The 13,995-nt window shown below is 40.4% G+C and overlaps 1 protein-coding gene across 1 annotated transcript in view; it reads left to right on the top strand.

Annotated features, from left to right (window-relative positions):
- The window catches only part of MLLT10 (MLLT10 histone lysine methyltransferase DOT1L cofactor), a gene marked incomplete at both ends in the record, with an annotated part of 193,663 nt that overhangs the window by 75,791 nt on the left and 103,877 nt on the right, over window positions 1–13,995 (top strand). The gene's annotated exons all lie outside the window — the stretch shown is intronic.

Below are 13,995 nucleotides of genomic sequence, written 5' to 3'. Positions count from 1 at the left end.
CGCATATCTTCAGAGTCTTGTCTCTCCTCATGAGGAGGCGGATGGTCCCTTTCTCCTTATGCTTTAGGAGCTTGACGTCACCAGTACCTCCCTCCTTCCACTCTTCTCCAAAGAGTCTTGATTCCTTTTACGTGAGATTGATATTTAGAAACCAAGGTGAACAGTGTGTGCTTAATTTTAATGGGCTATTGCTACACCCTGTTCTGTCAGTGTGGATAGCTAGGAAATACATGCATTCGTATAGATACAAAGATATGCAAACATTCACACCATTTTTTCCGATACTTATCTTTATATATTGAAGATTGAAGTTATAATGATATTTCTGATTGTGTGTGTGTATGTATATGTATGTATGTGTATATCTATATGTAGTTCTGTGTATATACAATATATGTGTGTGTGTATATCTATATGTAGTTCTGTGTATATACACAGAAATATATATCTATATGTATTCTTTATTTATCTGTCTATATAAAGAAAACCATACTCATTAATTTCCCCAAATCTAATCTAGCAATAGCGGATACATTTTGATTCATTTCTTTTCATATTTATGACTCATGCCAAACATATTTATGACAAAGGAAGAAACCTGACTTCTATTATCCTCTATGTATTTACTTACTTGATCAATTGCTCTTGTATTAACAAGCCTTCTTTTGTTGTTATCCTAATCTCTTTCAGACCTCATACCTTGTTCTGGGTTGCTGCTTCTTCCTTACCTGACTGCCCTGTGTGTCATTTTTGGGATTTGATACTCAGCCTCATTCCAGTACCACTTTCTCTCCCTCTCCCCAAGGTTTATATCCTCACATTGCTCAATTTCTGATATTTTACTGTGACACCACTTCTCCCCACCTGCCCCCTCAACACCTTTATGGTGCTAACCAATCTTACTTGGGGCTATGATAATTACGTTGGGATGGGGTGGGGGGAGGTTCCTTCCTCTGCAGCATGCTTGGCTTTGCCTCATGGCTTTAGGAGTATTCAAGGAAGAGTAAGGAAGGTAGAAAGAAGAATGAATTATTTAGAAATAGATCTTTTTATCTATTTAGAGTTGACTGTAGAATATAATGAGGTGTGTTAACTTTCCCCTTCCTACATGGTGAATCAACTTTTTCAGTTTATTTTTGAATAATCTATTTTTTTTGTACAGTTATTTCAAATACCATGAGTCATTATTATTATTATTTTTTTTAATAGAGGCATGCTTTATTTATTTGTTTGTTTGTTTTTGTTTATACATGCACTGGGTACAGTCAGAAGCGTGGGAGGGTGAGAGAATTCACCAGAGCCAGAGCGGGGGGGCAGAGCAGGCAGAAGGACCGAAGTACACTTCTAAGGGGAGCAGCAGGCGGCAGGAGAGGTCTGCATGCCATGTGGGACCGTCCTCCAGTGGCCGGGGAGCAGCCGGGGATCGAACCGGCGCCGTGGAGGCCACGGGCAGCTTCGCAACCCAGCGCTCAACCGCTGCGCCACCGGGGAGGCCCCCATGAGTCATTATTAAAGTCTTGGGTATTCTTGATTTTTTTTCTGTCCTGTGCCATTTTAAATTATTATGGATTTTGTACATTTTATTAGTACATGGTAGAACATACTGTGTCTTTTATTTCTTTCTGGGTGAATATTAGGACTAACAAAACAGGTTTTGATATATAGTGGCATTGCAATGAAATATTTTGTGGAGGAAGAATTGATTTAGTTTTAAATATCAATTTCAGTTTCAACATGGTATATTTTTTCATCAAGTTTAATTTTTCCCTCCTTTTGTCAGTTCATTCCCTCTGTAGTTTTCCATAGATGTGGTTATTATATGTGTCTCAAGGATTTTTAAGTTGTTGATTTGTTTTTTAAAGCTAACCTTAAACTTAAGGTTCTGTTTATGAATATTCACTATGTCTGTTTGGGGGCATGTATTGAATAATTCTGAAAGGAGAGAAGCAATTGAATAATGGATTGTTGGGTTTTAGAAAACAGAAATTTTGATTGAATGGTAGTAAAGGATAATTTGGAGAGCAGATATTAAGGTTTTGAGTTCTAACTATGGACCTATTTAGTATCAAGCACTGTGCTAGACATTAGAAATTCAAAGATGCATAAACTATGGGGTTTTCTTCCATGTGACACTCTCAGAAGGTTTGTCAAGTAAATGATTATAGTGTTCTATGTAAAGAAAAATAATATATGAAGAAGTGTCATGGAACATAATAAAGAAATGATGTAAGGAATTGAATAAAGCATGTAAGGAGATGATTAGGACTTTGTAAAATAATAGGAATTTGATCTATGGCTAAAAGGATCAAATAATAATTCCAGGCTGAGAAAGTAACATAAACTATGTTAGTAGGTGGGAAAGGGGAGATTATAGGCAGTTCATAGAATAACAAATAATACCGTGAGTGATGGGAAGGGAAATTTCCTAGGTTAACTGTATAGCATGTCTAAATAGCAGACAATTCACTGTTTTCCTTTTCCCTCCCCAACACTCCCCCTTCCCACCACTATTTCTCATATCCCTTTGGCCCTTTCCTCTCTGCCTCCATCTCAGAAACCTCACTTCTTTTATTAGTGTCTGCTGATTTTTTTTTTTTTTTAAGATTGTATTTATTTTTGTGTAGAAGAAATAGGGTGCTGGGCAGAGGTATGGGAGGGTGGAAGGGGGCTGTGAGAGGATTCACCAGAGACAGAGTGGGAGCAGAATGGGCAGATGTACTGAAATACACTGCTGAGGGGAGACAGGAGAGGTCTGCTGTGCCATATGGGTTAGCTACCTGATCTGGGATCGAATTCAAGCTGTTAGTGTGCCTTCAGGGTGCCTTTGAGTTGTGAGACTTAACCCCTAGGCTATCAGGGAGACCTGTGTCTCCTGATTTTTATAGATATTTTTCTTTGTTGTATTGTCTGCTTTGTAAATGTAAAATATTGTCTTTGTCATTTTACTAACATATGTAATTTTTCCAGCTATATCCATTATATTATAAATTGGCAGTATTTTGTTTTTCCTTATGCCTCAATAGTATTCCACTGTTTGGCACTCAGGTTGTTTTCATGTCTTACCTATTGTAAACAATGCCACAGTAAACATTATTGAGCATATACTTTTTTGAGTTGGTGGTTTCATGTTTGCTGGATAGATGCCCCAGAGTAGGACTGCTCATCGTGTGGTATTTCTATTTCTGGTTTGTAAAGGAAAATCCAGATTGTTTTCCAAATTGATTCTAGCAGTTTAAATTTTCACCAAGAGTGTAATTGGGTTCTTCTTTCTCCACATCCTCTCTAGCACTACTTCTTGGAGGTCTTTTTTAATAGGTGCCATTCTCATGGGTGTGAGATGATAACTTATGTGTTTTGACCTGCATCTCCTTTACTAAAAGTGATGGTGGACATTTTTCAAAGTATCTGTTGGTTCTCAGGATATCTTCTTTGGTCCGTTGTCTGTTCAGCTGCTGCCCATTTATTAATTGTCTTTGGATTTTTATTGTTGACTAGGTTTTTTTTTTATACTTGGATATTATTGCCTCGTAGTAGTATTTTTTTTTTTTTAAGATTTATTTTTATTTATTTATGCAAGCACTGGGTACAGTCAGAAGCGCGGGAGGGTGAGAGAATTCACCAGAGCCAGAGCGGGGAGCAGAGCAGGCAGACTGAAGTGCACTGCTGAGGGGAGCAGCGGGTGGCAGGAGAGGTCTGTGTGCCATGTGGGACCCTCCTCCGGTGTCCGGGGAGCAGCCGGGGATTGAACTGGCGGTGCAGAGGCTGCAGGCAGCTTCGCAACCCAGGGCTCAGCCGCTGCGCCACCGGGGAGGCCCAACCCATTTAGACTTTATCTTGTATTTGCAGTGAGAGAGTAATCCAACTTCAGTCTTTTACATGTGGCCATCCAGTTTTCCCACCACCATTGGTTAAAGAGACTCTCCTTTCTCCATTGCATGGTTGTGTCTCCTTTATTGTGAATTAAGTATTGGTATATATATGGATATATTTTGAGGCTTTCAATTTCCGTTCCATTGATCCATGTGTCTATTTTTATGCAACTATAATATTTTTTTTTAAATTTTATTTTTATATTCCCCATACAATTGCAACCCCCTTATTTTGGCCCCAATCCCTCCTTTCCCCGCCCCCCACCCCCCATAGAGTGTCTCTGGTTCATAGTTGTTTGTTGATACTGATTTTTACTTTCTTATAGTTATTCTTTTTCCTGGTCTCTTATTTAAGTTTTCTAGATTCCTGCCATGAGTGAGACCATCCGGTATTTTTCTTTTTCTTTCTGGCTTATTTCGCTGAGCATGATCCCTTCCAGCGCCATCCATGTTGCTGCAAATTGCACGTGTTTATCTTTTTTGAATGCTGAGTAATATTCCGTGGTGTGTATGTACCACATCTTCTTGATGCAGTCATCTATTTTTGGGCATTTGGGTTGTTTCCAAAGCTTAGCTATTGTAAACAGTGCTGCTATAAACATAGGGGTGCAGGTGCTCTTTGGAATTGATGTTTCTGTGTCCTTTGGGTAAATCCCTAGGAGTGGAATTGCTGGATCATATGGAAGCTCTATGTTTAGTAGGTCGAGAAATCTCCACACAGCTCTCCATAGTGGTTGGACCAGTTTGCGCTCCCACCAACAGTGCAGAAGAGTTCCTTTTTCTCCACAACCTTGCCAACATTTGTTGTTGCTAATTTTTTTAATATGTGCCATTCTCACTGGTGTAAGATGGTATCTCATGGTAGTTTTGATTTGCATTTCCCTGATGACAAGTGATGTTGAACATTTTTTCATATGCCTGTTGGCCATTTGCATTTCCTCTTCAGAGAAGTTTCTTTTTAGCTCTTCTGCCCATTTTTTGACTGGATTATTTTCTTTGTTGTTGAGTCTCATCAGCTCTTTGCAGATTTTTGTGATCAGTCCTTTATCATTAGTATTGTGTGCAAAAATGTTCTCCCAGTCGGTGGGGTTTCTCTCTGTTTTTGTTATTGTCTCTTTTGCTGTGCAGAAGCTCTTTAATTTGATGTAGTCTCAGCTGTTTATCTTTGCCTTCACTATCACCGTTTTGGATGATGTGTCTGTAAAGATGTCTTTGATGTGCATATCACGTAGTGTTTCTGTTATAGAGCAATCCCGATATTAAATGGGTTCCTGGCTGTGGGTCCTCACCCGCGCGCTTTAAAGGGACTTATGAATACTCTACTACAGACACACACAAAAGGGTTAATAAAAGGTTTATTTACAAGAGAAAAGGAAATAAGGAAAATGTACAACTCAGGGAGAAAATAGGGAAATAAAGTCTTTAATGCATTCTACCTGATCCGACGACCTGGAAACCCAAAGTCACTCTCAGAGCTGGCTGGATGCTGCGAGCTGGCCGAGAGCCAAAAATGGGGATCCCCCAAAGCCCACGTGTCTGCCTTTTGTATCCATCTGGCTGCTTAACCCCACCCTCAGGTCCCAGCCACCTTCCCTTTGGTGGTGATGGGATTTGGAGTTCCCAGTGTCTTTGGCTTTGACCTGGGGTGGGGGTGGAGTCCACAAAGCCTGTATGGAATTAGCTTTGGGATATCCTTTTCCCCCTAACATTTCGCCTATGTTTCCTTCTATGTATTTTATGGTTTCAGGTCTTATGTCTAGTTCTTTAATCCATTTTGAGTTGGTTTTTTTTTTAATAATTTTTTTTTATAGAGGCATGTTTTATTTATTTGTTTGTTTGTTTGTTTTGTTTATACATGCACTGGGTACAGTCAGAAGCGCGGGAGGGTGAGAGAATTCACCAGAGCCAGAGCGGGGAGCAGAGCAGGCAGAAGGACCGAAGCACACTGCTGAGGGGAGCAGCGGGCGGCAGGAAAGGCCTGCGCGCCATTTGGGACCCTCCTCCGGTGGCCGGAGAGCAGCCAGGGATCGAACCTGCGCTGCGGAGGCCGCGGGCAGCTTTGCAACCCAGCACTCAACCACTGCGCCACTGGGGAGGCCCATGAGTTGGTTTTTGTGTATGGTGTGAGGTAGTAGTCAAGCTTCATTCTTTTGTATGTAGTGACCCAGTTTTCCCAGCACCATTTATTGAACAAACTTTCTTTGCTCCAATGCATATTCTTTGCTCCTTTGTCAAAGATTAGTTGACCATAAATCTGTGGGTTTATTTCTGGATTTTCTGTTCGATTCCATTGGTCTGTGTGTCTGTTCTTGTTCCAATACCATGCAGTTTTGATGATTATGGCTTTGTAGTACAGTTTGAAGTCTGGGAGTGTGATGCCTCCATTCCCTTCTTTTTTTTTCAGGAGAGCTTTGGCTATTTGGGGTTTTTGGTGATTCCATATAAATTTCATCAAGAATTGTTCTATTTCTTGAAGAATGTCATTGAAATTTTTTTTGAAATAGCATTGAATCTGTATATTGCTTTTGGTAGGATGACCATTTTAATAATGTTTATTCTTCCAATCCATGAGCAGGGGATGTCTTTCCATTTCTTTGTGTCTTCTTCTATTTCTTTTAACAGTGTTTTATAGTTTTCTTTGTATAGGTCCTTTACCTCTTTTGTTAGATTTATTCCCAAGCATTTGATTTTTTTTTGCTTCGATAATAAAAGGGATGTTTTTTTTTATTTCTTCTTCAAATTTATTGTTTGTGTATAGGAAGGCTACTGATTTTTGCGTGTTGATTTTGTATCCTGCCACTTTACTGAACTGATTGATGAGTTGAATTAGTTTTTCTGTGGAGTTTTCGGGGTTCTCTATGTATATTATCATATCATCTGCAAATAGTGATAGTTTGACTTCTTCTTTTCCTATTTGGATTCCTTGTATGTCTTTCTCTTGTCTTATTGCTCTGGCTAGGACTTCCAGTATTACATTGAAAAGTAGTGGTGAGCGTGGACATCCTTGTCTTGTGCCAGATCTTAATGGGAATGCTTTCAGCTTTTTGCCATTGAGAATGATACTGGCTGTTGGCTTGTCATAGATGGCCTTTATGATGTTGAGGTATGTTCCTTGTATCCCAAGAATTTCAAGGGCTTTTATCATGAATGGGTGTTGCACTTTGTCGAAAGCTTTCTCAGCATCTATTGATATTATCATATGGTTTTTATATTTCTTTTTGTTGATGTGTTGGATAACGTTGATTGATTTTCGGATGTTGAACCATCCTTGTGTCCTTGGAATGAATCCTACTTGGTTGTGGTGAATTATCTTATGGATACATTGTTGGATTCTGATAGCTAAAATTTTATTGAGGATTTTTGCATCAGTGTTCATTAGGGAGATTGGCCTGTGGTTTTCCATTTTTGTGTTGTCCTTGTTCGGTTTTGGTATTAGTGTAATGTTGGCTTCATAGAACGTGTTTGATATTATCCCTTCCTTCTCAATTTTTTGGAAGAGTTTGTGAAGGATAGTCACTAATTCGTCTCTGAATGTTTGGTAGAATTCATTTGTAAATCCGTCAGGTCCTGGGCTTTTGTTTTTGGGGAGATTTTTGATTACCATTTCAATTTCGCTGCTTGTGATTGGTCTATTTAGGTGTTCTATTTCTTCGATATCTAGCTTTGGGTGATTGTAGAGTTGTAGGAATTTGTCCATCTCCTCTAGATTGTTGAACTTGTTTCCATATAACTGTTCATAGTAGTTTCTGATTATTCTTTTGATTTCAGCTGTGTCCGTTGTGATTTCTCCTCTTTCATTTATGATCCTGTTTATTTGTGCTTTCTCCGTTTTTTCCTTTGTGAGCCTGGCTAGTGGTTTGTCTATTTTATTTATTTTTTCGAAGAACCAGCTCTTGGTTTCAATGTTATATTGTTTTAATTTCTGTTGCTTAATGGTTTAAAGTGAGGTAATATTTTTTCCTTTTTTCTGAGAATTTCTTTGGCTACTAAAGTCCTTCATGATTTATATAAATTTCAATTTTTTCCAGTTTCTTTGATGAATATTGTTGGTGTACTGATGAGGATTATGTTAAATTTATATATCTTTTTTGATATAAAAGTCATGTGGATTATACCAATTCTGCCCATCCATAAATATGGACTATTTTCTCCATCTCCTATGCCAAAACCCTTTAATAGCATCTTCTGGGTTACATTGAGAAAGTCCCTCTCTTTGGTTACCTCCTAGATATTTGATTCTTCTTAAAGCAATTATGAATGGAATTATTGTCATGATTTCTTTTTTGCTTGTTCATTAGTTTTTTTTTTTTAAAGATTAATTTATTTATTTATACAAGCACTGGGTATAGTCAGAAGCGCGGGAGGGTGAGAGAATTCACCAGAGCCAGAACGGGGCACAGAGCAGGCAGAAGGACTGAAGTACACTGCTGAGGGGAGCAGCAGGCGGCAGGAGAGGTCTGCGCTCCATGTCGGACCCTTCTCCAGTGGCCGGGGAGCAGCCGGGGATTGAACCCGTGCTGCAGAGGCTGCGGGCAGCTTCGAAACCCGGCGCTCAACCACTGTGCCACCGGATAGGCCCTGCAGTTTGATTTGCTAGTACTTTGTTGACAGTTTTTGCACCAAATATTCATCAGTGATATAAGTTTATAATTTTCTTTTGCTTTCCTATATGGTTTTGGTGTTTGGATAATGTTAGCATCATAAATGTTTGCCTTCTTTTTGGATTTTTAGAGATAATTTGAACAAAATGGATATACTTTATTTTTTTTTAAAGTTGATAGAGGGCTTCCTTTGTGGGTGGCGCAAGGGTTGACGCAACCTATGAAACTATTTGCAGCCACTGTAGCACAAGTACAATCCCCAGGGAGCTACCCACATGTGGCAGCAGACCTTGCCTGACTTGCCTGCTATTCCCCTCAGCAGTGTATTTCAGTCAGTCTGCCTGTTCTGTTCCCCACTCTGTCTCTGTTGAATCCCCTCACCCCCCACTACTCTGGTCTATTCTCCAGTTCTTGTATGCATAAATAACTAAATCTTTAAAAAAAAGTTTGATAGAATTTGCTTATGAAGTTGTCTGACTTCTGTGTTAGTGGGAGATTTTTCATTACTGTTTCAATTTCCATGCTTGTGATTTTTTTTTTTTTAAATATTTTTTAAAGGGCCTCCCCTGGTGGCGCAGCGATTGAGTGCTGGGTTGTGAAGCTGCCCGGAGCCTCTGCAGCGCCGGTTCCATCCCTGGCTGCCGGTGAGGGTCCCACTTGGTGCGACAGACCTCTCCTGCTGCGCCCGCTGCTCCCCTCAGCAGTGTAATTCGTCAGTCTGCCTGTTCTGTTCTCTGCTCTGGCACTGGTGGATTCTCTCACCTTCCCATGCTTCTGACTGTACCCGGTGCTTGTATAAATAAATAAATAAATCTTCAAAAAAAGTATTTTTAAAAAAATTTATTTATTTATACAATAGGTATGGTACAGGCCAGAGGCACGGGAGGGTGAGAGGATTCACCAGAGGCAGTGAGGAACAGAACAGGCAGACGGACCGAAAACACTGCTGAGGGGAGCAGCGGGCGAGACAGCAGAGGTCTGCCGAGCCATGTGGGGATCTCCCTAGCTGGCTGGGAATTGAACCCACGCTACAGAGACTGAGGACAGCTGCACAGTGCTGCGCTCAACCCGCTGCACCACCAGGGAGGCCTTACTCATTCATTCATTCATTCATTCATTCATTCATTCATTTTTAAAAGAGACATGCATTATTTATTTGTTTGTTTGTTTGTTTTTTTGTCTGTTTATAATGCACTGGGTACAGTCAGAAGCGTGGGAGGGTGAGAGAATTCACCAGAGCCAGAGCGGGGAGCAGAGCAGGCAGAAGGACCAAAGTACACTGCTAAGGGGAGCAGCGGGCGGCAGGAGAGGTCTGCGCGCCATGTGGGACCCTCCTCCGGTGGCCGGGGAGCAGCCAGGTATCAAACCGGCGCCGCAGAGGCCGCGGGCTGCCTCGCAACCCAGTGCTCAGCCGCTGCGCCATGGGGAGGCCCTATTTATTTATTTCTTTATGATTTATTTTTCATTTATACAAGAGCTGGGGTACAGGTCAGCGGCGCGGGAGGGTGAGAGAATTCACCAGAGACATAATGGGGAGCAGAACAGGCAGAGTCAATGAAATGAACTGTTGAGGGGAGCAGTGGGTGCGACAGGAGAGGTCTGCTGTGCCATGTTGGTCACCTCCCTGCCCGGGGATTGAACTCGTCCTGCAGTGGCTGGGGATATTTCATAGTAGTGCGCTTAACCCCTTGCACCACCAGGGAGGCCCCGATAACACATTCTGTTAATCAAAAACTAAATGTAATGAGTAACATCAGTTACCTTTAAGTTAGCTTTCAATATTTTTTTTTTGTTAACGTTAAAATTGGGGCAACAGGGCCTCCCCAGTGGCGCAGCTGCAGAGCGGGTTCGATTCCTAGCTGGCCAGGGAGAAATCCACATGGCGAGGCAGACCTCTCCTGTCTCGCCTGCTGCTCCCCTCAGCAGTGTATTTCAGTCGGTCTGCGTTTTCTGCTTCCCACTCTGTCTCTAGTGAATTCTCTCACCTTCCCGTACCTCTGACCTGTACCCCAGTTCTTGTATAAATAAATGTGTAAAAAAAATGGGGGCATCTTAGAGATTTGTGAAATATTTTGGGGGTGGAGGCTTCTGCTTTTCAGTTTAGAAAGTAATAGTTTCCAGGGCCTCTCTGGTGGCACAAGCAGTTAAGCACAGCACTCTGAAGCTAGCTGCAGCCTCTGTAGCACGAGTTCGATCCCTGGCCAGCCAAGGAGCTACCTAGGTGGTGCAGCAGAACTCTCCTGTCTCACCCACTCCGATCAGCAGTATTTTTAGTCAGTCTGCCTGTTCTGCTCCCCACTCTGTCTCTGGCGAATCCTCTCACCCTCCTGCACCTCTGGCCTGTACCCCAGTTCTTAATATGCATAAATAGATAAATCTTAAAAAAAAAAAAGGAACAATTTCCAGAGTGTAGTTCACAGATGACATGTATGTCTTGTATATATCCTTTTGAACAGTCTTTAGTTACTGGATGACCATGAAGGAATTGGTGTTTTTAAGTATAGGAAGGATCATAATAGACCAAGGAAAGAAATAAACCAAAAATATAAAAAAGTCGTGTCATTGAATTGTAAATATTTAGACGGAAAGCTTGACATTTCTAATTCAGTTATCCTGCAGTTTTTCCCCAAAAGGAGTAGTGTTGGATAGTTTTAAGAAAAGTTTTTAGGGCCTCCCTCATGGCGCAAGGGGTTAAGCACTGCACTATGAAGCAATTCTGCAGCTTCTGTAGCAGGCGTTCGATCCCTGGCCAGCCAGGGAGCAACCCACATGGTGCAGCAGACCTTTCCTGTCTTGCCCGCTGTGCCTATCAGCAGTGTATTTCAGTCAGTCTGCCTGTTCTGCTCCCCACTCTGGCTCTGGTGAAGTCTCTCTCACACACACCCCCACATCGATGGCCTGTACCCCAGTTCTTGTATGCATAAATAAATCTTTAAAAACAAAGTTTTTATCAGCATATTTTGGTGAGGTGAAAGAAATGTCAAAAGTACTAAATATTCTGTGATTTTTTTTCCCCCAAAAGATTTATTTATGCATACAAGAATTAGGGCACAGGCCAGAGATGGGGGGGATGATGAGGGGATTCACCAGAGACAGAGTGGGGAACAGAACATGCAGATTGACTGAAATACGCTGCTGAGCAGGCGAGTCAGGAGAAGTCTGCTATGCCATGTGGGTCACTTCCTGCCTGGGGATTTTGCGCTGCAGTGGCTGTGGATAGCTTCATAGTGCTGCATCTTAACCCCTTGTGCCACCAGAGAGGCCCTATTCTGTGATTTTTACTGCTCCTGTTAGTGCTGTTAAAAACAACAACAACAACAACTAGGTTTCAGGTAGTAGAACTGAAACCATCCACTCATCTAGTTATCATTTGTGACATGTCCTGTTGTTAGAGTCAGCATAACATTGCTGGGAGCATATTACCAGAAATTGATGGAAACATGAGGAATACATAGAGCTCCTATGTGTTGTGATAGACATGTATAAATCAGTGATTATTAAAAGGATGTAGAATGAGCAAGGATTCACAAATACTAATGTTGTTCACCTAACTTAGTCTAACAAGGCCAGAGAGAGGAAAGGATCCTAAAATAGGATGCTTTAGGTTCCAACTTCACTAAATTTTAAATGGAGTAAGAGGTTTCCCAGTGCTCTCTATGAGGGGAGGAGAAAGGTAGGAGCCATATGAGTGACTATTAATTTTATAGATGGAAGGAGCAAAAACTTTGAAGTAGGAATAAGCCAGGAGGATGATAGGGGAGGGAAGAGTGGATGGTATAGAGAACAAATGGCAGTGTTGGTAGAATTTTGAATGAGCTATGCGGAATGCCATAGAGGTTGTTTGCCACCAGGTTTTCAGGGGTCTCATATATAGTATTGAAGAACTTGAACTTTTTATTGAAGAGTTTTTATTACTTGGGAGGAATATGCTCAGATCTACCCAATTTAATGGATAAGTGAAAGGGGAGAATTGGAGTAAGGTGGGTAGATGGGATGAATAGTTACATAGAAATACTTAGGCTTTCACATTGTTCCAGGGAGGGAAGGGTCTGAAGTAGGAGAGTGGAGGAGTGAATAAGAATGGATAGAGACATTTAGGTAATAAGAGATTTGATTGACCGACTTGGTGATTAGTTTATTGTGTCACAGAAGACAGGAAGGAAGAAAAATCAGAATTGCTTCTCAGTTTCAAGAAATTAACTACCACACACATTATCACCACCAGACATAGAGTTTATATAGTAGAATTAATTGACTTGATTCTTAGAACAAAGATGCTAAATTTAAAATTCTTGGCATATGTTGGTGGAATTTAATACCTTGTTTGTAAATCAAGTCTTGTGTTGACAAGTTGTTTGCTAGCATATATTAACAATATGTTAATAAGGTCGCAAGGTATAATTCACATTTCTGCCAAAACATTGAATATTTGCTTTTGTATGTATCTAATATATGTTTGTTTTGCTTGACACTTTATCCTAATTACTCACATGAACATTTAAATTATTTCTATCTTTTCTGGACAGTTTGAATCTTTTGGAAAAGTAAAACAGATCTGTAGAAGATATTTTGCCCTTTTTGGTATCTCAAATGATTCTCAATTTGAATTCCTTTATTTGGCTTCTCTCAATTTCTCCTTTTTCTTTCCCTCCCTTCTCCATATCCATACACATACTCATTCTGTTATATTTCTCTTTTCTCAGGGAATTTTTAAAATTATGTTTATTCTTTGTTTTTTGCTTTTGGGTTCGGCTTCACTTTTAACTCCAAGAGCCAGAGACTGTTAAATAGGGTTTATTAAACATTGTGAAAGAATGGGAATATAATTTCCCGAAGTATTATTTGTTTGCTTCTCTTACTTTCAAAGGCAGAATTCCAGTCTCAACTTCTGGAAATGCAAAACACAGTGATTAACTTAAAATACCTTATGGGATTAAACTCTTTAATCTCACCAACATACAAATTGCCTATGTCAGTTCGCTTCATGTTCATGTGTTGTCTTGGCTACTTCTAGATGATAGGTATTTATATAATATAACCTGCTAAATATAAGATTTTATAAAAACTCATACTTAAAGGGGAGATTGCATTGTTAGGCAATATGATATTGAAACAAGGCAGGTTTGACAGATTGTGGTTTTGTGGGTTTTTTGTTTTGGTGGGGGATAGAACCAATATTATAATGGGGTTTAAATTTAAGATCAAAGACTATTTTAATTAAAAATTAAATGTACTAAAACACAAATGTAGTTGAATAAAAGGCTATGTAATGTTACAGCATAGATGGAGCGTTGGACCAGGACCTAGAAAGTCAGATCTTGAATGCTGTCCTTTTCATCTCTCTTTTTTTTTTTAAAGGATTTATTTATTTATGCATACAAGAACTGGGGTAGAGGCCAGAGGTGCAGAGGTGTGAGAGGATTCTCCAAAGAGAGGGTAGGGAGCAGAACAGGCAGACTGACTGAAATACATTGCTGAGGGGAGCAGAGGGTGAGGCAGAAGAGGTCTCCTGGTGCCATGTGGGT

This window comes from Talpa europaea (genome assembly GCF_964194135.1).
Source record: "Talpa europaea genome assembly, chromosome: 14".
In the NCBI taxonomy this organism is placed as follows: domain Eukaryota; kingdom Metazoa; phylum Chordata; class Mammalia; order Eulipotyphla; family Talpidae; genus Talpa; species Talpa europaea.
This window is presented reverse-complemented; position numbering and strand designations above follow the sequence as displayed.